This window comes from Neofelis nebulosa, chromosome 10 (assembly GCF_028018385.1).
Source record: "Neofelis nebulosa isolate mNeoNeb1 chromosome 10, mNeoNeb1.pri, whole genome shotgun sequence".
In the NCBI taxonomy this organism is placed as follows: domain Eukaryota; kingdom Metazoa; phylum Chordata; class Mammalia; order Carnivora; family Felidae; genus Neofelis; species Neofelis nebulosa.
Window position 1 is genome coordinate 65,198,107 of NC_080791.1, and position 14,744 is coordinate 65,212,850.

General features: G+C 53.5%; 1 long non-coding RNA gene across 1 annotated transcript in view; it reads right to left on the reverse strand.

The window, feature by feature from the left end:
- LOC131487432 (uncharacterized) overlaps window positions 1-12,088 on the reverse strand; it is a 32,817-nt gene extending 20,729 nt beyond the window's left edge. Inside the window, exons 1-2 of the long non-coding RNA XR_009249735.1 lie at window positions 11,635-12,088; window positions 8,427-8,554 (exon numbers count right to left, since the gene is read on the reverse strand). This is a non-coding gene — a long non-coding RNA (uncharacterized LOC131487432). The remainder of the gene's footprint in view (window positions 1-8,426; window positions 8,555-11,634) is intronic.
- Between the last annotated feature and the right edge of the window lie 2,656 nt (window positions 12,089-14,744).

Below are 14,744 nucleotides of genomic sequence, written 5' to 3' on the forward strand. Positions count from 1 at the left end.
GGTAATACTTTGAGGGGGCTTTTCCCAAGCTCTTAGGCACTAATATGCAGCCTATGAGTTAGCGCCAGGTGCCCTGTCAGCACCTTTGGTCCTCTGGGGAGCCACAGGGCTTGGGCCCCTGTATCCAGCAAGGCCACGTCACCAGAGGACAGCAACCCCACAGGGCATGGAGGCTGCTTCTGTTGGGTTCTAATTCCTCATTCAACTGCCCCGGCTCATCACAGGGAGTTTCTGGGGCACCCCGGCCCAGAAACCCCATACCACTCCCATTGTCTCCCTGAAACCTTCTGCCTTGCTCGTGCCCCTGTGCTCCCAGAGCAACTCTCCACATGCCCACAGTCACACCCCCCACCCGCTAACTTCCTTCTTGATTTTGTGACTGTGGCCTCACCTTCTACCTTAAAATAATAAATACATTGTTGAGCAAGAACAACCTGAGGCCCATAGCTGGAAAAGCGGAGGCATCTAGCCTATGGAAGACCAGATTCAAGGAGAATGTATCCAGAGAGGGCTGCGGGGGAAGCACTGGAACATTTGGGGTTAGGAGGACGAGCCTGAAAATCTGAGGTCTGTGAGCCATGCCCCTCTTTTAACCAACTATGCGGGTTATGAAGGTCATATGACCTTCACAGGTTGTTTCCTTATCTGGAAAATGGAATGGTAAGTAGAGCTTAGATGGTTAAGTTGTGTCATTATGAGATCTAACGTTTTTGGAACACTTGCTGTGGCTATTCTAAACACTTTACATTCACACACTCACTTGATCTGCACTGCAAGCCTGTGAGATAGATATTATTTCCCCATTTCATAGATTAGGAAATTGAGACACAGAGAGGTTAAGTTTCTCGCCCAAGGACACACAGCTAGCAGGCATTCCTCCAATGCATATAATAGACCTGGCATATTATAAGAATTCTATATTTATAATTGCTATTATTTAAAAAAATTTTTAAATGTTTATTTATTATTATTGAGGGACAGAGAGAGACAGAGCATGACATGGGAGGGACAGAGAAAGGGGGAGACACAGAATCCGAAGCAGGCTCCAGGCTCTTGAGCTGTCAGCACAGAGCCTGACGTGGGGCTCGAACTCACTGCAAGATCGTGACCTGAGCCAAAGTTGGATGCTTAACTGACTGAGCCACCCAGGCGCCCCTATAATTGCTATTATTAAGACTTGGTTTTCCTTCTTGTACCAGTCCAAAAAGCAGAATGACGGCCACTGAGGCGAATCAAGGGAGCGAGTGGTGTGCCAGAGAGCGTGAACGGAGCAGGGCTGTGGGGGCAAGAACTGCCTCTGATACTCCTGATGGAAACATTAAGGCGCATCCCTATGTAAGCATTTGCATCCAAGATTTACACAAGAGCCAAGAAATATACTGGGAAACACTTGAATTCAGACCACATGCATCCTTTATATGGGCTCCGGGGCCCTGACAGAGAACAGAGAATAGGCCCCAGGTGACAGCTCATCCAAAGGGGGATAGTGGCTGATGTGGCGGACAAACCCAGCCAGGTCAGAGCCCCCCAGCAGGAAAGTGGGGTATGGCCCTGCAGCTGGAGGGGCAGGCCATCCTGGGAGCACATGTAAGCTGTGCCCTGAGGGAGGAAATCATCACAGACTGTACCCTGAAGGCCGAGCTACCCAGCTGTGGGACCTCCAACTGGGGGTGACATGGAGGAGAGGCACCCCCTGGCTTCGAAAGGGAGACCCTGAGACACAGGTGTCATCTGCCATGTGACTGGCAGTAGAGGAGGAAGCAAATGCCTGGTACAATGAGCTCCAATGTGGTGGTGGTGGTGGGAGCAGTTAACAGTGGAAGCTTGGCCGGGATTCTGGCTCAGTTGGCTGCCCCTGTGAATACAAATCATATAAGGTACTTCTGGCAATCACCCAAAACACTTGGGAAACGAAGGTCTGCGGAGACCTGAACTGGGGCCGGGGCCATGGAGATTCAAATGTTTCGCTAAGGCCTGAGCCATACAGGTCACATAAGGACGAACTTGCTGATTTCAGAGGGTCTGACGACAAACTAAGCAGACTAGAGTGGGAATGAGCTCCCCATCCCTATGAGTATGCGAGTGGAGGCTAAACCACTATCTGCCAGGGATGCTGCAGAAAGCTTCCCTCTCCTGTCCTGAGAGGGGTGAGATGAGCCTTCCTGATTCATCCTTCCTTTTTCTATTTGCTTCTCCCTCTTTTCCCCTCCCCCACTCAGATATGCCCAATTTCAACCTAACGCTCTTCCTGAAGGTTCATTGCTCACACTATCAGGCACACATATGTCCACAGAGCACAAAAAAAAATGATAGTAAAGATGAGCTAACACTTACATACGGGTATTGGGTGCCACAACTTTGCAGGTACTGACTCACAGCCTCACGACAGGTGAACTGAGTATTGCTATCCCCATTTTACAGATGGGGAAACTGAGGCCCAGCAAGGCCTGATACCTGTGGTATCAGGTGGCCTAGCCCCTGGTCCACATGCTTAGCCCCCATTCTATGCTGCCTCCCACCACACAGCACACCCATGGGTCCTTCATGGCTGGGCTGAAGCCTAAAGACCTGGGTGAAGCCCAGCCCAGAGGAGGAGCCATCAGGAATACCCTCTTCTTGGGGACAAGAAGATCCCTGTGGTCCTGGCTGGGTGGCCTCCTCTTGTTGGACACAGCGTCTGTGGACCCTCTGTAAGGTGGGTCAGGGGGACTGTCTCAGTAAGATGGGTCCCCAATCTTCCTTAAGGAGGGAGGCAGACACCAAAGCACAGAGAGGTTTTAGCCACCACCTCAGAGGGCATCAGACTGTAGCTGGGCACCTGCCCTGTCGGGGCTCTGGGAACCTGTTTCTGTCTGTGCTGTGGTTTCTGCTGCTCTCTGCAGGGAAGCCCTCAGAGTGGACTGAGCTGGGGTCTTGCTGGGGGCAGGGATGAAAGCAGAAGTTGTAGAAACAGATAGTCTGTCCCTCCATGGGGAAGGGATGAAGGCTTAGGCCCCTGAGGGAGGCCCTAGAGAGGAGTGGCCGCACCCTGGGGAGGTGCCCTCCCGATCACAGTTCAGGGGGCTGCTTTCGTTGCTCACTCCTGGCCTCTCTGCTGCCCCCTCTAACCTGATAATCCCCTCACCCCATGGCCCCATCCTCTCTGCTGCCCCAGATTCCAGAACACGGTTGTGCCTATGCTTTGCCCCTGGTAAGAACCTTCTGGTGGCTTCTTGGCACCAGAGGGCAGAGCCCAACACTCCCCACCTTGGGAGATGTGGTTTCATCTCCCACCACACACCCTCTCCCTGCCTGGGCTCCAGTCACCTCGCATCCTTACCATTCCTCCAAAGGCAACCCGAATTACAAACGCAGGCTGTACCCTCAGCTTTGAATGCCCTTCCATGCTCTTCTCCCCCACAGGAGGTTGTGCAACCTTCAAAGCTGCAACCCATGACCTCTTCTTCCATGCAGCCCATTCCGGTCCCCTTTCTTCCTGTCCTGAGCACCCAAGCAAGACATAAAAACACCAGCAACCCCCTCAGTCCGCACTATTGCAACAGCTTTATACTTTTACACCTTTCATCCTTCCAACGTGTGAGGTAAACACTGTACTGGATCAGCCCCAGTTCACAGATTAGAAGACTGAGCACAGATAGTTAAATAACGTGTCCAGGGTCACACAGCTAGGAAGGACTGGAGCTGGTAATTCAAACCTAGACAATCTGGTTCCAGAGTCTTAACCATTATTTTATTCTCACCGGTTTGGGTGTCAGCCACAGGCTCTGTTTCCCTCTAGGGTGGGGAGAGGAGTCCTCAGGTCTAGGTCCACTTTACTACACACCCCTTTGGCTGGGAGTCAGATCCCACAGCTGGCTGACGCTTCTGGGATCGGAGGCCTCTGATCCCTCTCACCTAGCATCTTGTCACATCTCCCATGTGCCTCTGGGCTGCCTGGTAAAGACACCCAGGTTAGCATGACAATCCCCAAATCAGCTCAGGGTCCACAGGAAAAGGGCCCATCCAGAGATTCCCCCCTCCAAACCTCTCTCTGCTCCACCTCCACCCTCCACCACATTGGGCTTCAGAGAAGGGTGAGGTTGGAGCCCCAAGATTCCAGGCATCTCCAGAGCTTCCCTAAGACAACTTGCAGAGTCCCGCTATAGTCCTGTTGACAATCCCAACCTTCTAATCTTCACATCACTTAGAAAGTTCTGGCTAATATTAGTCATAAGACCACTGTGTCTATATCTGTGCTTATTAAAGGCTGGCAAATCTTATGCAAACAGAAGATAATGCGTGCAGGGCCTGGCCCAGAGAAGACACCACGAAACTTTCTTCTCCCTTCCTTCTTATCTCCCTCTCTCCCTTCCTTCCTTCCAAAAATATGCTTTGAGCACTTATTGGAGAAAGGCCTATGCTGGATGCTGGAGAAATGTTGACAGAATACTGATCTTCATAGAGTTAACGGTCTACTGAGAGAGATGGTCCAGAAAACCCGTCCATAGCCTGTGGTTTGAGAGCATGGACAGAGGGCAGCCCAGGGAGTTAGGGGCATGGCCCCCACCTAGAGAGCTCGCGTATATGTGACACGCTTGGGTGATCAGAAGGGGCCTGTGGGCCAAGCTGAGCAGCTTGGACTCCACTCAGAGGCTGAAGGTTCTACATGAGGGGTTCACCATGAGAGGGAGCTTCAGCAGGGTCACTCCGGCAGAAGAGGTAGAGTGTGAGACTGGGGCAGGGAGACAAGAAGGACAATTCAGATGGTCAGGAGCAAGGTGATGCTGACCTGGCTTAGGAGAGTGGCAGTGGGGTTGGAGATAAATGATATTTCAACAGTACTTAGTTGGTCACAGTTAACCACAGCTTCCGGGTATGGAGTGACACCAGTGGCCTAGGTGTTGGATCTTTGTGCCTCACACCCAGTTTCTCCATCCTTATAGGAACCCCCCCAGGGAGGTCCTTTAGGCCACATCCAGGGCAGAAAGCAGATGGCACCCCTGAGGCACAGGGCTGGGTGGGGCAGGCAGGCCTGGAGTGTCCAACACAGGGTCTGCCAGAGGGCTGGGACACTGAGTATGGAGGAAGAGTCGTCAAGGGTGACACAGGTCTCTGGCAGCTGGTGGTGAGATGCTCTGAGACAGAGTCCAAGACCAGGGAGGGCTGGATGGGAGTGTGGGAAGGGCCCTGCTTCCACCCTGAGGCTCCCACATGGTCAGCACTGGCTCTGTGCCCCAGACAACATGTCTCTTCTTATCCTTTGTTTCTAAAACAAAGGACTTACCAGCGACATGAAATGACCTCATGTTCCCCCATCCCAGCTCTCACCTTTCTTGCTGCCAGCATTCTAGGCCAGACACATGGCCCCTTGGAGAACCTTCTTTCATGGGGGGTGGCATTTTAGGGAACATGAGCTATTTGGGGACAGTAAGGGACAGGCTGGGAAGCCAGAAAGAATTGAGTTGGGCAAGCACAAAGCTGCAAAATGTTATACATTCATATGTGCAAAATCACAGACCTTTATTTTCTATTATTTACCTCACTTTGCTGTTGAGCTCGAATGCCCCCAGATGACTGGGAGGGGAGTGTGGGAGATCCTTTGGCTAACCAGTTAAAGATAGCTCAGCCTTTTCCAGCTTGAAAGTCTCTTTCAGGTTAACACAACGACTTTTTCATAAATACTCAGTCTTTCAGAATCAAGCTATAACAACTGTTTCTCTCCTCTGTCAGTATATCTTGAGTCTACTCCTTTCTTCCCAAGATGGCTGCTGGCTGCTGAGGGCAGCTGACACCCCTCATGGTGGCAGGGGAAGGCCAACAGGCCCACGTGCTACAGAAGATGGATGTCACTGCTCAGACAAGCAAGCAAATGCACCTTTTCTCTGCCTTTTTGTTCTCTTCAGGCTCTCGACCCATCTGAAGATGCTTGTCCACATAGGTGGGGAGAGGGCGATTTTTACTTGGTCTACCAACTGAGATACTTATCTCTTCTGGAAGTGTCCTTACAGACACACCCAGAAGTAATATTTTTACCTGCCTTCTGTACATCCATTGGTTCAGTCAAGTGAATACATAAAATTAACCATCACACGGGCATTGGCCAACGACCAGCAGGGGCTGGAATATGAAAGCCCAGCTCCCTTGCTCCTGCTCAGGACAACTAGGAAGCAGTATTTCACTCCAGAGTTCCTCATGCAGAACTGAACTGGACTGACACTACCCTCTGGGGAACTGAAATTGTTTTAAATCTCTGCCTCATCCCCAGATGCACCAGCTTGGCTTTTCCCTTCTCTTCCCCCTGCCCACTCCTTCCAGGCTTCTCCTGGGAACACCTCATTAAAAACCACTTAAACATACATCCTCATCTCGGGGTCTGCTACCAAGAGCCCAGCCTTGAAGCAACACATGCCCCACAGAGCTGTAAGCATGCAAACTAAGCGCACCAGCTATTTATTGAGCACCTGTCGTGTGCATTGTACTTCACGTGCCTTATCTCACTTAATCCTCAGAACCCAACTGCCAGATGGGACATGTTATTGTTCCCAATGTACAGATGAGGACACCAAGGCTTAGAGCATCATTTGACTTGCTGAAAGCCACCCAGCTGGGGAGTGGTGGAGCAGGATTTAGATCCAGGACTGTGGGACTCCACGGCCTGTGCGCTACCCTCCCAATGTCCACCCTACCCCAGGATGTACAGTGAGTGAATGTGGCCCAGATGCCCATGGCAGGAGGTAAGGCAGTTAGTGTGAGGGAAGAACAAGATCCTTTTTGGAGAAATCGTGGTAGAGCAACACAGAACGAGCTCAAAGTGGGGATAGGTGTGGAGAAGCAGACCCATACCTGGATTTTTAAAAAAATTTTTTTCATGTTTATTTATTTTTGACAGAGAGAGACAGAGCATGAGTAGGGGAGGGGCAGAGAGAGGGAGACACAGAATCCAAAGCAGGCTCTAGGTCCCAAGCTGGCAGTACAGAGCCTGACGCGGGGCTCGAACTCACGGACTGTGAGATCATGACCTGAGCCGAAGTCGAACGCTCAACCGACTGAGCCACCCAGGCGCCCCAGCCCCATACCTGGATTAAGACATGGGATTGGAAAGGGGCTGGTCTGAGCTGGCCCACAGGCGTGTGCACCTGCCACAGTGACACAGAAACACCAGGGAAGCTTAGGGGGTTACAGCTCACATCTTACCATTCCCTTGTGGGGACTCTGGTCGGCTCCATGCTGCTCTCCTGGCTACAGACACCTTATCTTGTACCGTAAGACTTCTAGCATGGCTCTGGCCTTTGGGAAGGAAGGGTTCCGCCCAGAGCAGGAAGGATTGGCTCACAGAGGCTGTGGGTTGAGCTTGGAGACACAACCCCTACGGGACAAGTTTTGTTTTTTTTTTTTTAAGTTTATTTATTTTGAGAGAGAGAGAGAGAATGGGCAGGATAGGGGCAGAGAGAGAGGGGGACAGAGGGACCGAAGTGGTCTCTGCACTGACAGTAGAGAACCCTATGTAGGACTCAAACTCAGGAACCATGAAATCATGACCTGAGCCAAAGTCAGCCAACCAACTGAGCCACCCAGGTGCCCCAGGGACAAGTTTTGATCTCAACTGGAGGGAGGGATCACCCTGATCTAGCTGCTGATGAGGGAGGTGGGGGAAGGGCATGGGCCTCCCCTATACCAGGTGGGTCAGCAGGGGAGGGCAAAGACAGGAGTGGCCCACATCTGGGACCTGTCACACAGCAGTTTTTGCCTAAGCCCTGGGAGCCTGTGGGGGTGGCTTTAAGTCAAGTGCGGCCAATCAGGAATCCAACGTTCCGCTTCCTGAGATCTGGAGCCAAGCTTCTGCTTGATCTGGGGACAGGGTTTGCGGCTAAATGGCAGGTGTGGGCTGGTGGTCATGCTGTGTGCAGGGAGGGAGAAAGAAGAGGAAATCCAAGAATCACTATCCTTCGGAGATGGCACCATACTACTCACACCAGCATCAGTGTAAGCGACTGGGCCACTAGCCCCCTACACCCTTTGTCTCCAGAAATAGTTGGGACAGAAGGCGGCTGGCTCTGAGATGATGGCAGGAGATACAGAGCACTAGGCTGGAAACAAGAGAAGGAAATCCCTGGATATTCCCTGAGGGAAGCTGCAGGAGATCCTAGGTTGACATGCCTGGTCCTATCTTCTGTCTGGGCCCCCAGACAGGATGATGAGCAAACAAGTATCTCTCAGACAAGGAACCCCCACAGTCTGATGCCCATGTGACCCCCAGCTGTACCCCAGTCCAGGACAAAATGCCTTCCCCCTGAAACCAAATTCCAGTTCTATTCCCTGATCTGAACCCCTCTCCTATACTCAGATGGAAGTGTCACTTGACCCCTGACCTGAATCCAGGCTTACTTCAAACCTACCCTGGCTGAACCCAGACTTCACTGTCAATCCCCCTCTTACCCTGCTCTTACCTTTAACATCCGCTGCAACCCTGGCTGTGACTTGGCTGCACGCTTGTGTGTATCCAGGGCCACAGTTCCATTCATTCAGGAGGACTGTGCTGGCCACCTGGTGGCTGCTGGCCTCTGTCTGCCTTGCTCTGAGGGACACAGGGGACCCCTTAGAATGGCTGGGCTCTGAACGGCTCTGGCCATCCCTCTGCAGTGACATCTGAGCTCTGGTATTATCAGCATCATGGGAGGGATTCACCGATTTCCCTGCCTGTCACTTGACCATAATTTCAAAGGCACGGTAAGCTGATTCCATCTCACAACACCATGTGACTCCGTCTCGGTCTCCGAAGGCTTCCTTGGGGCCAGGACCCAGAAGAGATGGCCCGCGAGTGTGATTATTTGTAGACATGCTCTGCCAGTCCCCTCTACCCTTGCCCCGGCACCACTCCTGGCTCATCTGAGGCCTGATGGTCCCAGGAGCACCCTCCTGGAGCCTGAAGGAAGCGGGTGAAGCAAATGCCACCGGGAGGCCCTGCCAAGCTGTGCCTTCAACCCCTCTGCAAGATGACAGAAATCCTAAAAACCCCAGAGTTGCTCAGGCAGGAGGGCTGTAAGCAGGGCCTGTGGCCTCTCTTTTTCCATCGCCTTCACCATCTGCAACTGTCCCGACCGACTAAGCATGTGCTCAGTCTACCCTGCGGCCAGGGGCGAAGCTGGTGGGCAGTGGCTGTGTGGGCCGCTCTAGAGCTGGGCACTGGGGAAGAGCGGTTCAGAAAGAAGCCCGCAGGTTAACGGGGAGGAGGGATGCTGTGGCTGGAGCCTGGCAGGATTACCCCCAGGGGACTGAAACTATCAAAGGCACAGCCCACCCAGAAGACTGATGTTAACTGGTGCCCTAGGGTCTGAGCCCTGGACTCAGAGGCAGAACCCTGCCAGGAGATGGAGAAGGGTTTCCAGACCTGGGACCTCAGCCGGTGGGGTTGTTTGGCGGTGTAGCCCTGAGGTGCAGGGTGGGTGTTGGAGTCCCCCTCCCCCCATCCACAGCCTCAAGACATGCTTTCCCAGGGCCCCCATGCCCGGGGAGGCCAGATGCTCCGGCCTGGCACAAGGAGAGAGGAAAGTAGGGTATTGTTGGGAAGGTTTCATCTCTCAGTATAGCTTTCTAACCATCACAGCATCCAATTTAAAAGAAAATCTAAAAAGAGGACATCACATCAACTCTCTGATTATTTGTGGGCTGTGAAGACTGCCTGTAAAACCTCCCCGGTAATTAAGTAGAATGACTCCATTTTGCCACATAAGTATGGTTATTGCTCCTGGGTGGCTGCAATGAATATAAAAGCAGCTTAAGGAAGCCATCATCAAGGCATAATGAGTTTTTAAATATTAATTAATATGTTAATAATCATTCTAGGTTGAGGGTGAGATTGTGGTACCATCAGAAACGGTTTCTGCCAGGGACTCAGGAGTGCCTGCCTCCTACCCGGCACACCCTCTTCCTGGAGGGGTTCCTGAGGGAGCAGTAGTGGAATGGAGATCAGAGCCCTGCTTTATTACTAGCTCTGTGATGCCTGGCGCCCCTGTGCAGCGCTCTGAGCGACTGGTCTGGAGCACATGGAACATCGTGCAAGGTCTTCAGCGGGGGCCTGTCACATCCCCAAATGGAAATGTGGCATCAGCACCCCGGGAGGGCCCGTGGAGCGAGAGAGATGCCCCAGGAGAGCCCCTGGTCCACTTCCCTCCCAGGACGTGGAACCAGAAGGGATGAGCGGAGAGGTGGCCACAGGACTCAGGGCTCATGCCCTGCCTGGATGGGCAAGATGCCACCATGAACCTGAGTGGGGTCCAGTAAGGCTGGTCCACTCAGGCCCAGTCGATGCCTTAGATTCTGACCTCCTTTGGAAGGAGCTGGGAGGACAGTGTTCAGAGGAAGTTCTCACGTGGGAAGAGGAAAGGGAGCTTGAAGCACTTCCTTCCCCACGGCCACCCAGCTTTCGTTCTTGAACCTTCTGGCCTGCCTAGCAGGGGCATGGCTGCCTGCTGCTGGGGCCAATCCACAGCTCATGGATACAGCCTGTTCCTAGCTAGCTCAGGCCCATCCATCAATACCGACTGGAAATCTGCAGCCCCAGAAGCCTCTGAATAGGTTAGAACAGGGTGTTAAATGATTAACCCGAGGCTGTCCTACACACTTATGCCAAAAATTCACCCTCCTTTCTATTTTGCCACCTTAAGTTATAACCAGGCTTCCTGTCCCAGCTAGTTCAACTGAGGGCTACACACGGACCACCACAGACAGCATATGCCTGGGCAGCAGTAGAAAAATTCCCCTAATCTGAACCTCATACCCTTCTCCCATCATTAAGTTCTTACAGAGAAATTAATGTCCCAAATGAAATCCCTTTCCATATGTTAATCCATCTCCAAAACTCTCCCTTCCCTGTTGCTTTTCAGCAACAGAAGGGGCTTTCCTTGGAAGCCGGAGGGAGGGGCACCTAGGGTACTTCTTTACCCCTGCAGCCTGGACCAAATTCCCCTGGAGTGGTTTGCAAAGTTTCATAGAGCTAATTTGAACTCTCTCATCTGTGCCCTTTTCCTTAAAACTCCAAATAAAATAGCCACAGCTCTAAATCCAGGCCATTTGGAAGCAAATGTGGCCACTTTTAGCAATAAATAACATTCCCCAAGCCAAGTGAAGGTCTGACATTTCTGCCGGCAGCCACGGACCACAGGCAGATGTTGGAGCCCCAGGTTAGGGAGCAAATCCCTTCTGCACTGTGGGCCTCAGTTTTTCCCTTCTGCAGAATGGGAATGACAGTCCTGCCCTGCTTGCTTCCCAAAGCTGTGGGGATAAATGGAGAAGAGGCACTTTATAATCTGTAGCTTGAGATGTCAGGATGAGAGTGCTATGTCACTGTGTCCGCTCCCTTCCTTGCCCTTCCTCCGTGTGGATCAGCTCCAAGACGGAAAAGCCTCTGCCAGGCCCAGCCTGAGCTCTATACTCTCCCACAATCTTCCCACCCCTTTCCCCCACCTCCACTCCCACCTTCAGCCCTAGCTCCCTTCTCAGTCCTGCCCCAGTCCTTACTTCCCAGATAGAAGATTCTAAAGCACCAGCCTAAGGGTCCCTACAAGTTTGGGTCTGAACCCTGGCACGGAGCACACCCTCGAGTACACCACATCCAGGTCATCCCACCCAGCTCAGCACAGGTTGGGGGAACTTTACCTCCTAGCAATCTGCCTGGGGGCGTGACGAAAGTCCAGAATGCTGCGAACACGGGGCTGCCAACTTCCATCCAGATGGTTTCAAACTTGCCGGGACAAAGGGCTGAGCCCCTTCCTAGGAGCGGCAGCTGGGCCCACGGAAGCATGGGGAGCGCCGCCGAGCAAGCCCCCCACCCTGCATCAATTAGGCACTGATTAGCAGGGAGGGGGCCAGGTGGGTGCTGGCTGGGCGCCGCCCCGTGGTCACAGCCTCCCTTCTCTAATTGGAAGCCGTGCCTGGCAGGGCTGGGCACGGACTTCACGCCGAGAGAGAAGAGAGCCAGGCGCAGCCTGAGTGCTTCTGTTTCTGATCTCTTCTTGCAGGTTTTTCCAAAGCTGCTGTGAGCTGCCCAGCCTTGGGGAGGAGGGGAACAGCGGGTTTAAGCAGTTGGCCGCCACCTGCTAATTGCAGCTTCTGATACTTGAATGGGGCTATAGAGGCAGGTGTGGAGGTGGGGCTCTTACACTTTCCCACACAGCCCCTTCCCACACTGCCCCCACCTGGCGTTTGTGCAGTGCTCTGAGACCCTGAAGGGTAGTGCTGGGGAAAAGATTCCTGAAGGTTTCCAACTCCAGGTTCTGCCTGGGGCTCGGAAGGCCACTGACTGGCACTTAGGGGTGGCTGATAATGGCAGACACAAATACTCCACATCTGACCACTGAACATGGAAATGTGACTTCCAAGAACCCAAATGTAATTTAATTGTAGTTCATTTAAATAGCCACACGGGACTAGTGGCTAATACCGGACAGCACAGATTTAGACAGAAGTGAGGAAGATGTTACCGCGATTCCCCCCAAGTCTCTGAGAGGAACCTGAGGAATGACATGACTGTCCCCTGATCCCCGTTCTCTCCACGCACCAAAAGAGGGCTTTCCTTCCTCCCCCCGTTCCGGTCTGGGCCTCTGCCGGTGAGCCCCAAGCCCCCACAGGCAGGGCTGCTTCCAGGAACAGTCAGGGACTGAGGTTAGGAATGTAGCCTTTGGGGCCACACAGACTGACGTTCAAATCATCCCTGCTCTGAAGCTTTCTCATCTGTAAAACAGGGGGAAATAAATAACACCACTATCCACTGAGGGTTTCTGTGAGGACTGAATGTGAAGCACCGCGACCAGCCCCTGGTGCATAGGAGGCACTGGGTAAGTGGCGGCTTTAATCGCTATCACCATGGCCACCACCACCACCGCTGCTGACAACTGTCTTCTGGAGGGAGACTGCAGACCTTAAAACGCAGTCTGAGTCTGGAGCTTCTCAGGTAGCAGCAAAGGCCGCCAAGAGATAAACCAAACACGGCCCTGCCCCCAAACAGCTGTGTGTGTTGAGGGGGCGGGGCGGGGGGGGGGGTGGCAATACCTGTTGTTAAGTGAGAGAGCGTGTCCTTTCAGAGTAGGGATTCACACATAATGATTGCTGCCAACTGGGTGGGGGGTGAGGGGTGGCTGGAATCTGTCAGTAGTTACGGGAACAGTCAGGCATGAAGCTCACCCCAGTGGGAGCAGAGACAGGACCATCCACATGAAACTCCCATGCTCACTCTTGGCCACGGACCTGGCACTCTTCCTGCCCACAGCTGTCCTGGCGAACCTGGGTGGCATTGGTGGGAAGGTGGAGGAGTGGGGACCCCCAAGTTGCTCCAAAGTGAATGACTGGCGCACGGTGTTTGCACTAAGGCGGAAGGACAGACACAGGGCCAGGTGTCCTTTCCTGCTGGTCATGGCAAGGATTCCTGAGAGCAGGTGGGACTTCAGACAGAGAGGTTTGCAGAAGACCCATCGCAGGGCCGTGGGCTTTGGAGCTGGGGAGGACGATGAGGAGTGGAGAGTACCCAGGAATCACCACCCCCTACAACGTCTGAAGTCTGAGGTGACTCAGGAGCCCCCCCCCCATCTCTGCTGGTTCCAGAAAAGAGCAACATCAGCTGTCAGATGACTGGACTGTGACCCCCTATTCTGGGCAGTGGTGGCTGTCAATGGAGACCAGAGGGCCTTGGTGGAGCTGGCCACACCAGGGGAGCACGCTGGAGAGAGAGGAGCCTGACCCTGAAGGTGCCCCCACCCACCGCACCCCGAGGTGGAGGAAGCCGTCCCTGAACGGGGAGGACTCCATACAGCAGGACACAATTGAACAAAATACATCGTGGAGGTGTGGACTTGGGGTGCCCCATGGCTGCTCACCCTTCCCTCTCCCGCCGTCCCCACCACCCAGCCCTCCAGCGAGCAGGGCTGTCATCAGACTCATTGGCTCCCAAGTTCTGAAATGAACTCTGCTCTAAGTAATTACAGCTCTTCAAGTTTCCCGTCCTCTGTTTAAAGAATTCGTCCTCTGGCCCTCAATGCCCCATCAGCTCCCTAATTAGCAGCGCGCAGCGCGATTACACATTCTCCGCAGCTCGCTGGGTCCGGCCCCCTAATGAGTGTTTGTGGACAGCTGGGAGCCAGGCCCGCCACCGCGGCCCCGCCGAGCCAGGAGTCAGGGCCCAGGAGTGCGAGCTGTCAGCTCCGTGATGGGGCTGGAGCTGGTCGCAGCCCCGCGGGCCTCCAGGAGGAAAGGCCTTGAAATATAAATGAAGATGAATATTCATATTTGGTTCAATAAGTGCCAACTATTAATATACATGTCTGTCGGGAAGAGGAGGCAGCACAGAGCCAATTCTGCCGGGCATAATTGGGCTCCTAATTCACAATTAGCCTTGAGCTCCAGGCCTCTGCACAGTCAGAACCTGGGCTCCAAACCTCGAGAGGGGTAGGGGATGGCCCTGCCATCTCGGGGTGCTTCTGCCCTGAGACCCCTCCACCAGGAGAAGGCCAGGGAGAGAAGAGGGGCCCGCAGTCCCCTCTAGAATCCCCCAGGGATTACGGGAACCACATCCTTCAGGTGGACCCCAACGTCACATCTGAGCCACCCACACTGTGCCTCTATGGGGCTGTCAGTTCAGAGAGCTCACGTCCAGCTTGTAAACCAACTTCATGCCACGAAATGTCTAGAGATGCATGGGAGTGAAGCCAGAAAACTGTAGGGTCGAGGCCTAGTGTGGTGGCTATCCACTCTGAAGGCTGGCTTGCTGGGGCCCG